A 12721-nucleotide genomic window follows, 5' to 3' on the forward strand; every position below is an offset into this window, starting at 1 on the left:
AGCCTCTCCTGGCCCTCCGTGCCACCCCTCTGTATACACACGCACATGCACACACACACGTGCAGCTTCTCCCTTCCTCTCCACGGGGCACAGTCAGGGTAGGCACTGGATGGTGGGGCCAGGACAGGTAATCTTTATAAACCAACCCCATTCCCACCAATACCACCTTCCCCAAGTCTCCACAAGAGACAGTGAGGAAACGGGAACCTCAGCAAGGTCAGTAATCCTGTCATAGCCCCACATTGGTGGGAAGGGTCTCGAGGAGGAGCAGGCTCTTCTTCCAGGGGTCAGCTGGGTGTCAAGGCCAGGCTCAGCAGGCCATGGCAGCCCCAGCCCCCTCAGAGGCCCAGGCAGGCACCAGAACAAGAACTATTATCTGGCCCTGGCTGGTGTGGCTCAGTGGATTGAGTGCCGGCCTGAGAACCAGGGGGTCGCCGGTTCAGTTCCTGATTGGGGTGCGTGCCTAGGCTGCAGCCAGGTCCCTGGTGAGGGGCGTGTGGGAGGCAGCCACACACTGATATTTCTCTCCCTCTCTTTCTTCTTCCCTCTCTCTAAAAATAAATAAATAAATAATCTTTTTTGAAAATGACCTATTAGCTGATAAACAGGCACAGGGATTTGATGCTCAAGCCCCAATTTCTCTGATGGCTACAGATTAAATTGGGGACAATGTCCTTGATCTAGGAACCAGATCCGACACAGCTTAAAATCTGGTCAGACAAGGCACCATTATGCTAAGCAGCTCAGCTGGAGGGGGCTGCACAGCCTAGTTTATCATCCCTGCAGCAGGAGCCCAGCCAACGGCTCCCACAGAAAATAGGAGGGGCAGCGAGGCCCACAACAACTTCCCCTCTCCTGTGCAGACAGATGAAGGACAGCCACCACCCCCTCCCAGACCCACAGGCCCAGAGAAGCAGCCACAGAGAGAGGCTGTGTTTCAAGACATTGTTTCTTGGAGCCTGAGCTGAGCAAGTCCTCAATATCCTCAGAGATGTAAATTATGTGGGTTGAACTAATGAGCTATATATGTATCTTTCATCCCCTAATTAACTATGGTTTAATGAATTTCTTAGCACATTGCTGCCAGAATAGCCTTGCAGCCCAAAAGACTTTTCCCCTCCATTTCAGGTAAATATTTAAACACTCCAAAATAAAGGGAGCACCAGGGCCAAAATTGGAAGCTTGATGCTACCCTGGGCCATTAGCCCCCTGTCTCACTAATTCAGTGTGTTCATTTTGTTCCTTTCCCTTCCCGAGGCAATGGCAGATACCTTAGACACCAGGAACCTGGCCTGGCACGTGGCCTGGGGCTCCTGGCAGACCAACAGGCCTGTGTCCAGCTTCTAACACCTGAAAACAACTCTCCCAGGCCCTCAGGGACTAGTTTCACCCAGGGGGAGGGAGCAGGGCACATTCCCTACCCACCCACCCTGAGGCTAACACAGAAACACCTCAGGGTAAGGGGCACATAGTATGGCCTAGGCAAGGGTGCTGGGTGGTCAGAATGCTGCCTACCCAGGGACTTACATCCCAGCACCTGCCCCACCCCTCAGATAGTCAACTATTCCCAAGGTTCGTTATTACTATTGTCATCACTCCTATTATCATGAGCTTCACTCTATTACTCATAGCTAACATGTACCATATGCTTAAGGCACCATCATCTAGGGACCAGGCCTGGCCAGAACCACCCCACACCCAGGCCTCTCTGGCTTCAGCTCACCTCTCTTCACTGGACCTGCCACTTTCCACCACCCTCTGACCAGAGCCACTCATGCAAAGGCTAGAAGGGCCCTGTGAACCCACGTGGCCCACCTGGGCTCACTGAGAACCTGACATGGATGGTCCTCCTCACTCTGTGGCCTTTCTGGTGATGGGGATGGTGAGTCTGGGACCAGAGAGAAGTCCAGGCTAGGACTGGGCCATGGCCACCACCAGCAGAAATAAGCAGGGGAGCTCCTGATGATGACTCCAGCCAGCTCTCACCTGACCTGGACCAGCTCACAGGGCAGTGGAGCATGACCCTGCGAGGAGGTCGAGGGTCCTCCCAGACAAGTGGGGCCATGGACACAGGCCACCACAACCTCTGTAAAGATGGCTAATCAAGGAATCCTGCCCCAGAGGCCCAGCATGGGCCTTTCTAAAAGCCCACAGTTCTTTTCCCAAAACCCACAAGTAAAGCAAGGAGACAGAGTAGAAAGAGTGGCTTCAGATGCAAGGCACTGTCTGATGAGGTGGCTTCTGCCAGTAACCAGTCACCTTCACCCACCCTCACCCCCCAGCAGGCTGATGGCTGGCTGAGTGTTGAGGCTGGCCCAGGCAAGTAGCCATACTCAGACAGATTTGCAGAACTAAATTGGGAAGAGGGGGATGAGGCAGGGTGTGCCTCCTGGAGTGGTTGAAACAACAGTAACAATATTACATGAATCAACAACAACAAAATAGCCTAGAGCTTTGGAATCAGCAGACTTGGAATAAATCTCTATATTCTAGGCTGGTCACAGATAAATCACAGTCTCTCTCTAGACCTCAGCTCCTATCTGTAAAATGGGTGTGACAATCCCCATCTGCCAGTCGGCAAAATTTAAGGAGCTGGAGAGCTCCGGAAAATGGAGCCACATCCACCCTCACTTTCCCAGGAGGGGCCAAGACACAAGGGGCTGAGGCCTGCACTTACTTTGGTGCAGGGTAGCCACAAGGGCCCCCAGAAAACCCTCCTGCCCCCAAATACATTTTCCTTCTGATGCCATCAGATGGAGAGACAGGCCGCCCCCATTTGAATCGTAGGAGATGGGAGGCTTCCCAGGTGCACCTTTCTGACAGCAGGACCTGTGCCCTGAGTTGGAAAGGGGAGCCAAGAGAGGACCTAGTGTTCGGCCACCAGAAGCCAACTGGGGTCACCATCAGTTCTACCTTCAAGGTCCCCTTTGGAATTAAGCTCCTCCTCACATCGACACCCCTACCTCACCCTCTAGTCTCTACCTGAACACAGATCTAATTGTCCCACACATCCCCCAACTCGGCCCTCAGAGCAATAAAACATCAACAGTTCACACCTTAATTGAGAGTCTTACCTACCACCCAGGCTCTTCTTTTACCATCTTCCACCTCCATTTGTCCCTCTGCTGAACTCGTCTCACCCCCATGTCTTCACCCCTCGACCACCGCAAGTGGAGAGTGGTTCCAGGCCTCTATGCCTTTGCCCAGTCAGTCCCCTCTGCCTGAACTCATTTCCTTCAATCACCACTTTGCCAAGGTAATGCCTTCTTTAATTTCAGACTCAGGGCAGGCACCCACACACACAGGAAGCCTTCAATTATCACCCCATTACTGGGCCTCCAGGTCAGGTCCCTCTCGCACATCTGTTTCTATCTCTGCCTACCTGCAATGGACCTTCCAATCTCCAGTTACTGGCGCAGGGTCAGCTCATAGACAGCAGCATCAATATTTGATGAATGGATGCACGAATGGATAGACGGATGGATCAGTGATTACACGAATGGATGAACAAATGATTGCATGAATGGACGGATGAATAGGTCCAACAAGAATGACCCACAAAGAAGATGCAAAGGCAGGAGCCAGTACAGACAGTGTCTCCAGAGGCCAAGATTCCCACCATGCAGACATATCTCCACCAGGGAGCAAGTATGGTACATGCCCCGCTCTGCTCAGGGCTTTCATGGCAGTCCTATGCAGAGGCAGAGGGATGTACGAGGTGACTTCTTCAGCCTCCCCTCAGCATTAAGCTTTCTCCTCCTGCTGCCTTTGAACACCCCCTTCATTTCCAGTTATTTCCTCCGGACACAGGCCTTCCAGGAAAAGTAGTTCATGGAGGCCTCAACCTCAGAGTGTCTTCAGGGGACAAAGGGAAATGGTTTCAAGGAGCAGCAGGAAGCCAAGCCTGCAACTTTCTCTAAAGATCCGGCTCGATGACTGTGCTGCGTCTTAATTCCCCAACGGGGTCACTCAGTAAGCTCATCAAAAATTGAGTGCACTTTTATATGCAATGTAACAAAATTACTCTAAATTGTGCACAGCCTTAGGGCTACAGCCAATCCTCATACCCATAGCTCATAGGCCCCTCACCTCTGCCAGGAGCTGGTCCCCACAAGGCTTGCAGGGTCACCGCCCAGCTTTTCCTGGAAAATGCTAGATTTGTACTTTTCCACTTGCATCCCCAGAATGTCAGTCCCCAAACAGAGCAGCCTGTGGATCTGGAGTTGGGATGGGTACTGCCACCTGAATCCACTCGACCCATTGATAGGAGGGCAGCACAGGAGTTCTGCTTCCCAAGGTCTCGCACTTTGGAATCTGTCTGCCAATCACTGCCGATAAGAGCCCGAGTCAGGATGAGGTGATGGCTTGAGTGAAATAGATCCTCAAACACCCATCTGCCTCCATGGGCACTCAGTAGTATCATCGCCAAGGATGGGGGAGCATGGACAACTGGCACAGACACAGACACCTCCCACACAACTGTACAGCTAGGAGGCAACTCAGGGCTGGACACCTGGTGAGGCTTCTCTAGGTCCATCTGGGCCAAGGGCTATCCTGGAAAGTACTGTGAGCACAGACCTCCCTGGGGAGTAGCCTGATAGGTACCCTCCTTGCCTAAATTAGATGCCTTGAGCAAGACCTGCAGAAGCACCTGCATCTGGGTGCATTGTTTTGTGTCATCTTTACTGGCACTCTAGGAGGTAGGTATGAGTGTCCCCATAAGGGAAACTGAGGTTCTGGACTTATCTAAAGTAGCCCCACTAATAAGTGGCAGAGCCAGAGCCAGGTATAGGGCCTGAGTCCAGATGACCTGTGAACCCACTGGGGTCCTTCCCTCCACCCATGAACCTCTGAAGCAGTGATGGGCCCAACGGAAGGCAGAGCAATGCCAGTCTTTTCTCCAGCAAGAGACACTGGACTCGACCCAAGAAGAACTCCCCTGCCATTCCCAGCCTGAAGCAGCTTCCTTTGGTCTCAGGCTGCCCGACTCCATCACATCCACCCAGACCCTGGCTGAACAGTACTTGTCCATGGTACTACCCAGACTCCCCCAGGGACTTCATGTGCCTGCCCCACTGTGCCTTCTCCCATCCCAGCCCTTCTGGTACCCCTCCATCAGAACCCCCATCACACTGCACTGTAATGATTATTGATGGAATCCACAAGGCACATGAATAAATGGATGAGAAACGATTATGTGATTTGGCGCCAAATCTACTTTGGTGTGCAAATTCTTTATGTCTCCAGGAACTGAGAGGAGACGTGTCTTCTTCCTAACAAGCTGCAGTCAGTGGCTTCCATTTTCTTAGACCAAAGGCAGTCAGTATGCGTCATCTGTACTGGTAGCCAAGTGACACTGTCATGCCTACTGTGGCTGGTGGTGGAAGGATGCATTTACATAGTTTGGGCTCCCTGAAATAACATTACTATCTCTGGGGGCCTCCGGCTGCGTGTGAGATATTGGTGCACAATCCGAATTACCTCCATGATGATTTCATGCTGAATTTGCTGAGTCTCCAAGCAGAGTCATATTGTAAGGGAGGAGTGTTTCTTGGGGCCTTCACCACATCTTTCATCCAGAAAATAAGTGGTAATAATATTTGTAATATGTTTACTGACAGGACTAGGGGCTCTGTGCAGATAACTCTTTTATGACACAAAGTACTTAACTAAGATGGAAAATGGCATTATTCATGATAATTCAAAATGAGCATTTTGTCCCAGATTGCTAGAAACGCAGTAAATGTCATTAGCTATCTGAGGTTACAATGAAATCCGCAAAGGGTTACTCGTTGGTAATTACATTTACTGTAGCTATAGAAACGAGGGACATCAGACTCAGCCCGGCTGACAGCTCTGTCTTTTCCCCCAAGAACAGCTCATCTGCACGTTACCGGCTCCAAAGACTGGGCTCCAAATCCTGCATCTGGTAGCCTGTTCTTGAGAGAACTGTTTTCCCCACAGGCACCAGGCTGCAGCCCCAGGACATGAGCTGTTGGGATTCTCAACTGGAAACTGATGATAAAAGACAGAGATGAAGACACTCTTTCTGTGGCTTCTGCATTGAAATGTGCCTCCAGAATGTGTGCCGGGAAGCTATGCTTCCTGGGGCCATCCTTCTGTGGCAAATGCGTTATTTATAACCAGCATGGTATTATGCAAAGCCCTTTCCACCACAAAGCCCCAGTGCCGCTTCCCTACATTAACACACCTCCCTCCAAGGCCAAGAAACACACCTACCTGGAAGGAGACCATGGGGCTCCACTGGCCTTCTGAGATCCTGGCTATACTGCAGCTTAGGGGGACCAACAGGCCAGGCTCAGGTGGCATCGGGAAAAGGTAAAGGGGAGGACGGGCAACTAAACTTGGAAACTAGAGGCTGCTTCCTCCTCAACTACTAATGCCCCTATTAGCAAACCAGGAGGGCTAGCACCTTCCCCCTCCACCTGCAACTGACAACACCTTCTCTCACCTCATGTGTGTGACTGCCAACAGCTTTCCTCACCACCTGGTAGTCCAATACACTCCCTCTTCACTTGGGACAAGCAGCACCTTCCCTCACCTGTGACAGTCAATCTCTTCCTTTGCCATATTTAACGAGCCTCTTCTCTTGTCACCTCTATGTGGCAGCCAACACCTGCGCTCATCACCTGGCAGAGCCAGTGCCCGCCTTCACACCTGGAAGTACCAGGATTTTCCCTGATTATCTTTCTCTAGGCCAGCGGTTCTCACATTGTTGTCCCCAGATCAACCACATCCTGAGAACTTGTTGAAATTCACTATCTTGTAAATTCTCAGGCTCCACCCAAACCTAATGTAGGAAACTTTTTAGATGGGGCCTTAAACATTGTATTTTTTTTAGAAGATTCCCAGGTAATCCTGAGACACATGAAATTTAAGAACTACTGCAGCTGCTCTTGAGAAGCACCTGTGAGACTTTCAAACCCTGATAACCAGGTTCTGTCCCCAGAATGCTGAGGCCCTAGCATCACTTTTATATCTTCCAGGTGAGTCTAATGTGCGTCTGGGCCTGAGAGCCAGGGCTTCTTCAGAATGACAGATAGGGACCAGCAAGCTCCCAGCTGTGCTGCTGGCAGAGTCACCTGACGCCTGAGACTGCCCATCACCTGTCTGGGGTCCGAGAGCTCCCCTCCAGGCCACAAAAATGCCCAAGGACCAGAAGTTTGGGCAGCAGACCTGGCTGGACGCACACATGCTGCACCACCCCAGCCATGCTGCAGAGGGGCCCATGCTAGCTGTGCCAGTCTAGGTACTGCTCATTAACTCACTGACAGGCACCTGCATTGACAGCAGAAAGCCTCAAGGATACAGAAAGCCCAGACAGGGACTGGCCTCCAGGGCAGGCTGTGGGAGTAAACCCACTGTGGACAAGTCCTGTCTGAGCCTGGCCCCTGAAGCCCATAGCCAGGTCTGCCCTTGGTAACCAATCTCTCTTCCTGATGTTGCCACCCTATCTCCTCCTCCATGGGACCCCCACGCACCAAATGCCTCCTCAATGTTACTCCTGCGCTCCACTGCCTCAGGAATCACAAATATTTGAGAAAGGCCTGAAAGGAAACAGCTAAAATGCAACCCTGGTTATGTTATGGTGTGGAAGAGGTTTTTCCCTTCTTCTCCTTCAAAGATTCTGTCATATAGTTATATTGCCTTTATACGTTAAAATAATAATTAAAACAATCTGTCTCTGTACCCCATGACCTAGCTCAATGTCCTACACATCAGCCTTTCAGGGACACCTATCCTATACTTTCCACTCTTCTGATGTCTTGATTGAGCTCCCTTGCAGCCTATGGGCACACCTGGACGGGCTCTGAGCAGCCACAGCTAGAAACGCTCTTCTGTTGCCCTCACCAGCTCCCTTGCCCAGTGCCAGCTTCGAGCCTCAGAGGGGTCCTGCACTGTCCCCTAGGGATCCTGGGGTATACTCAGCACTGTCCCCATAAGAGCCCAACGTGGTCTTATAGAGCAGAGGCCCTAGATGTCACAGCTAGAGAGACCTCCTTACATCCTTCATGACCTCAACAACCACACCGCCTCCCCAGAGTGCACACAATAGCTGGTAACCAGTACTCCTGGAGAAGAAACCAGGACCATTCAGATTTCAACCCCTCGTTTCCTTCAAACACAGGCGTGGAACAGAAACTGTCCAGCTCTTCAGAAGCTAACGTAGTTCTCCTAGTCCCACAAGTGTGTTTGTATGATCTTATCTGTGTGCCTTGCTCAGAACAGCCTTTGGCAAAAGAGCAACTCCATGGATACCCACCCAGCCCCCCCGAATCTGGGGACTCTGACTGTTCTTCCCTCTGTTTCTTATTGGCCTGGGACCACGTGTCTAGCTAAGCAAGGCCTCTGCTCCCACCAGGAATGGCCCAGCTGGCTCACATAGGCATCCAATTTGCAAAAATGATATAAATATCATATCCCCTTGATGCAATTAAACTCACCCTTTTGGCAAGAGAATCCACAAGTGACAACAGACAAGCCCTCTCTCTATTACAGGGGATCAGCCCCCAAACAAGTATTTAATTGACAGGAGTGTTTGGAACATTAACAAGTAACTGTGTGTAGCACCACATGGAGGTTAGGCAGCACTTTTGTAGAAGTACACTCGGTCACAACCTGACCTACTAAGCTGCCTGTTCTACTAGCACCTCCAGATCCATCCTGCAGTGTGCCCTGCAAGGCTAGCCTCCAGGGACTCTACTCCTAGTTCCCTTGCCTCTGGCTTTTACTTAGCTTCAACCACTGGGAGGCATCAGCAGGCATTCAAAGGGCTGAGCCGGATTTGCAGTGGCTGTGTTCCCCCATGGAAGGACACAGCTCCCATCAGGCTGGCCCTCTCTCTCTGCCTGCTGCATCCTTCTCTCGGGCTCGCTAACACTGCCCCTGCCCCTGCTCCTTCAGACTCAGGAAGAGTGCACCACGTCTGTGATGAGTTCCTGTGTTCTGTTCCGTCTCCTCTACGGAATGTGGAACTGAGCGTCCAGCAGACATCTGGCCTGTTTGGCAAGAAGTCTCTCCCTGCTTATTCTGGGTATCATACTGTTAATCACCCAGTGGTGTCCACATCAGCCTGTTGGCTCATATTTAACTTACAGGTAGTTGAATTCAAGTCTGTCTCCCACAAGCTTTCTCACTGAATCTTCACCCCCTCTTATGCTGTTGGTCTTCTAAACTTCCAAACCTTCATCTCTCTCTGTTGAGATATATTTTGCTGAATATGGCCCATTATTCCAGATGGCTGATATCTTTTCGAATTCCAAACACTGTCATTCATTGCATTAACTATCTCTGCAGTGGGATCAGTAGCATTCAACATCCTCTGCCAAGTCACTCATAAAAATGTTGAATGGACAGATCTGAGGACAGAGCCCTTAGGCATATCACTAGAGACACTCTGCAATTTTTTTATGAATCATTCTTCTTTTGATCTTGTTAATCCAATCTCTGAATACACCTAACTGTCCTGGCACCCAGCCCACCTCAGAGAGAAGTGTGGAATACTTTCCTAAAATTCAACTCGATATCAAAGCCTAAGAGTGTACATTCTCTAGGTGAATTAGTGTTGGACAAGAAACAGATCACGTATTCCAAAGGGTAACTGAGCAGAGTTGAATGAAGAGGAACTGACCAGGGATAGGGAAACAGCCAGGGATTCATGGTCCCTGGCAGGAGCTGTGTCCTTCGATGGGAGAACACGGCCACTGCAAATCCAGCTCAGCCCTTTGAGCACCTGCTGATGTCTCCCAGTGGCTGAAGCCAAATAAAAGCCAGGGGCAAGGGAGGCAACCTAAGAAAGCCTGGGAAGAGGTAAGCCAAGCACGTAGGTGAGCCGATTCCAGACACTTAAAGGGATCATCTCTAGGACGATAAAGCACCAGGGAGCAGAGCCAAGGACTTTCTCCCTCTGATCCAATTAAAGCTGTCTGCAATTACTGGAACACAGAGCATCAGCAGGACCAACAGTGATGAACCACAAGTGTGCCCAGCTTCAAACCACATCCTTCTTTCCACCTATCAAGGGTCCTAAAGGTGGCGGGTCCTTACAAACTTATAACCTAGCCTTTTACCCCATACAGCTACCAAATCCCTCAGCAAAATAGAAAGGGTCAATAGAGAAAAAACAAAGATGTGTAAATAGATAAAAGAAATAAAAATCCTACAGCTTAATTTGAAAAAGCAGCACAACTTCAGAATAACCAACCCTAAAACTGACACACATAAAGGCATAAGATTTTTAAAAAGTGCTACCAGTTGTTTTCAAAGAGGGGAAAAAAAGGCATTGCATCAATTAAATAACAGAGATCAAAACAAAATTAATATCTCCGGTTCTAATAAAACCACTACTGGAAGCAGTAAAAAACCAAACTGATACTGTCAAAAGAATTGCACTAGTAAAACAAAAAATACATTTGAAAAACATCTGTAGAAGTATTGCTTCAGTTTAAGCTAAGATAAGCTGTCATAACAAGCTAGCCCCAAATCTCAGTGGCTTAAATCAACAAAAGGTTACTTTCCCCTCACACTGCATGTTTATTGCAGTCAACTGCAGGTTTCCTCCACAGCACCTTCACCCATACTCTCCCATCTCTCATGGCAGAGGGAAAAACAAACACGGCAGAGCCCCGTGACGTATCTTACATCCTCTGTGCAGAAGAGGCCTGTGTCACTTTCACCTCTATTTCTTTGGCTCAAGCAAATCACACAGAAGGGGACATCATCAGAGCAGCCTTTAAATCCTCTGATGGGGAGAAGCAGTTAAGTATTTTGAACAAAAAGACCACTGACCACACATATCCAGAATATAGGATAAATGAGTAGAGGCTTTTTTTTAAAATGGGGAATATGACAAATATGAAAGTACAGAAAGAACCCAACTGCAGGGGCTATGGTTCCCAAGACAGAGAAACACATCATAACTATCTTCATAAGCCCAACAAAAGAGTTCCTGGAACTGAATGAACAACTGAGATTAGAAATCAGAAAGACACAACCTGTCTAAGGGCAAGTTTGTACACAGGAAGGAATGCTAAGTTTCATAACTGAGTCACATTTACATTTCAGAGAAAAAGAGAGTGATATATTATGATGAGGAAATGGTACAGGTGTAGCCTCGCACAGGTGGATGCTGACAGGTGGACACGAGCAGACAATGACAAGGGGAAGTCTCTCACATATGCTCCATTGCCTTGCCCTCAAAGCCTGGAGAGAATCCCTAAGAATATGGATTTGCTTCCTTTGATAAGTCCAGCCCCTTGCCCCAGGAGGTCCAGCCCAAGATGACTCCTTTGCAATTTTTCAGTTCAATAGTTTTACCCAAAAGTGTAAAAACAGGACTAGCCACTCCCAGACCACACAGTCGTTTCCTCTCGTCTCTTTCAGTTCTGCATGTGCTCATGTTCACTGAGGACATTATAGTTCCATCCTTCCTATTACTGTCTGTCAACTACCTGCATGCAGAGAACAAATGTCTCTGAACCACTACAGAATAGTATTAATTCATATAAATATATTATATAAATATTAATATATAAATTGTAAAGAGAAATGAGAGAAACTTGGGTACCACCAACGGAGGAAAGGAAAGAAATCTGAAAGTTGCAAATAAGAAAAAAAGTTAATTATTTCAAATTTAATCGAGCATATAACACAGCTGGAATTGCATTCCTAATAGTGCCTGTCTGTGTGTGTCAGCACACTCAAGGAAGGGGAACAGGGAACAGAGAGAGGGAGCAAAGGTAAAAAGAATGGAAAGAGCTGAGGAAGAAAGTGGAGAGAGCGCAGGAGACAGCTTAGAGGTGCACCCTGACATCTTCCCTGAGCAGACTCCAAATGGTGATCCGGGAGGCTCCTCAGACCCACCCGGAGGCTCCCTCCAGCAGAGATGGACATGAGCCCTGCCTGAGCAGCTGGCTCACAGAGGAGCTGGCTGAGACTGGACTCCCTACTGGGATTTCTCATTGGAGGAGCATGTGAGAGCCCAGGCAGTGGGTTTTCCCTATGAGTTAACATGCTGGCATGTGTTCAACCAAAAACTCCTCTTTCAGGAGCCTGTTTAGTGGGAGTCAGCCGCACTTGGTCCTAAGACAACCATAAGTCTGGCCCCCATCCCAGCCTGTGAAACCTATTCCAACCCATGGGACACCCATGTAGAGTGGCCTGGGCAACAACCACCCATCCATTTCTATGCCTTGTTCTCTGCTCTGTCTTCAACAGGGAAATTCAGGAACCGCCCATGTGGCTTCTTGCCACTTTTGAGCCAGCATTTCTAAGCACTGACTATGCACCAGGCCCTAGCTATACACTACGGATATCACTTCATGATGATCCTTATACCAACCCTTACATCCAGTGGGAACCAGTATCGCTCCCATTTTAGAAGTAGGAAAGCAAAGCTCAGAGAAGTTAGGCAACTTTCCCAAGGTCACACAGAAAGTGACAGAACTAGATTTAGATGCCAGGTCTGCCTCTGTGGTCTGTACTCCCCACAAGTGCTCCAGTGTCCTCCTCCTCAGAGCTTTTTTAATGGTCCCTGCTGCACACTTCTGTCTGGACCCCAACTGGGTCTTCAGGAGTTCATTACCTCAGTGGGGACACAGACAAACTGAAATAAACTACACCAATACCAGGTCATCACAGAAGGCTCAAAGTTGAGGACAAGAAGAGCCTTAAGGAGCTGAGCCAGCAGAACTAGCCAGCA

General features: G+C 49.3%; 1 protein-coding gene across 2 annotated transcripts in view; it reads right to left on the bottom strand.

The window, feature by feature from the left end:
• The window catches only part of GRID1 (glutamate ionotropic receptor delta type subunit 1), a 714118-nt gene that overhangs the window by 583139 nt on the left and 118258 nt on the right, over nt 1-12721 (bottom strand). The window lies entirely within an intron of this gene.

The sequence above is a fragment of the Pteronotus mesoamericanus genome, unplaced genomic scaffold (assembly GCF_021234165.1).
Source record: "Pteronotus mesoamericanus isolate MK-2021 breed Mesoamerican mustached bat unplaced genomic scaffold, CSHL_Meso_final contig_59, whole genome shotgun sequence".
In the NCBI taxonomy this organism is placed as follows: Eukaryota; Metazoa; Chordata; class Mammalia; order Chiroptera; family Mormoopidae; genus Pteronotus; species Pteronotus mesoamericanus.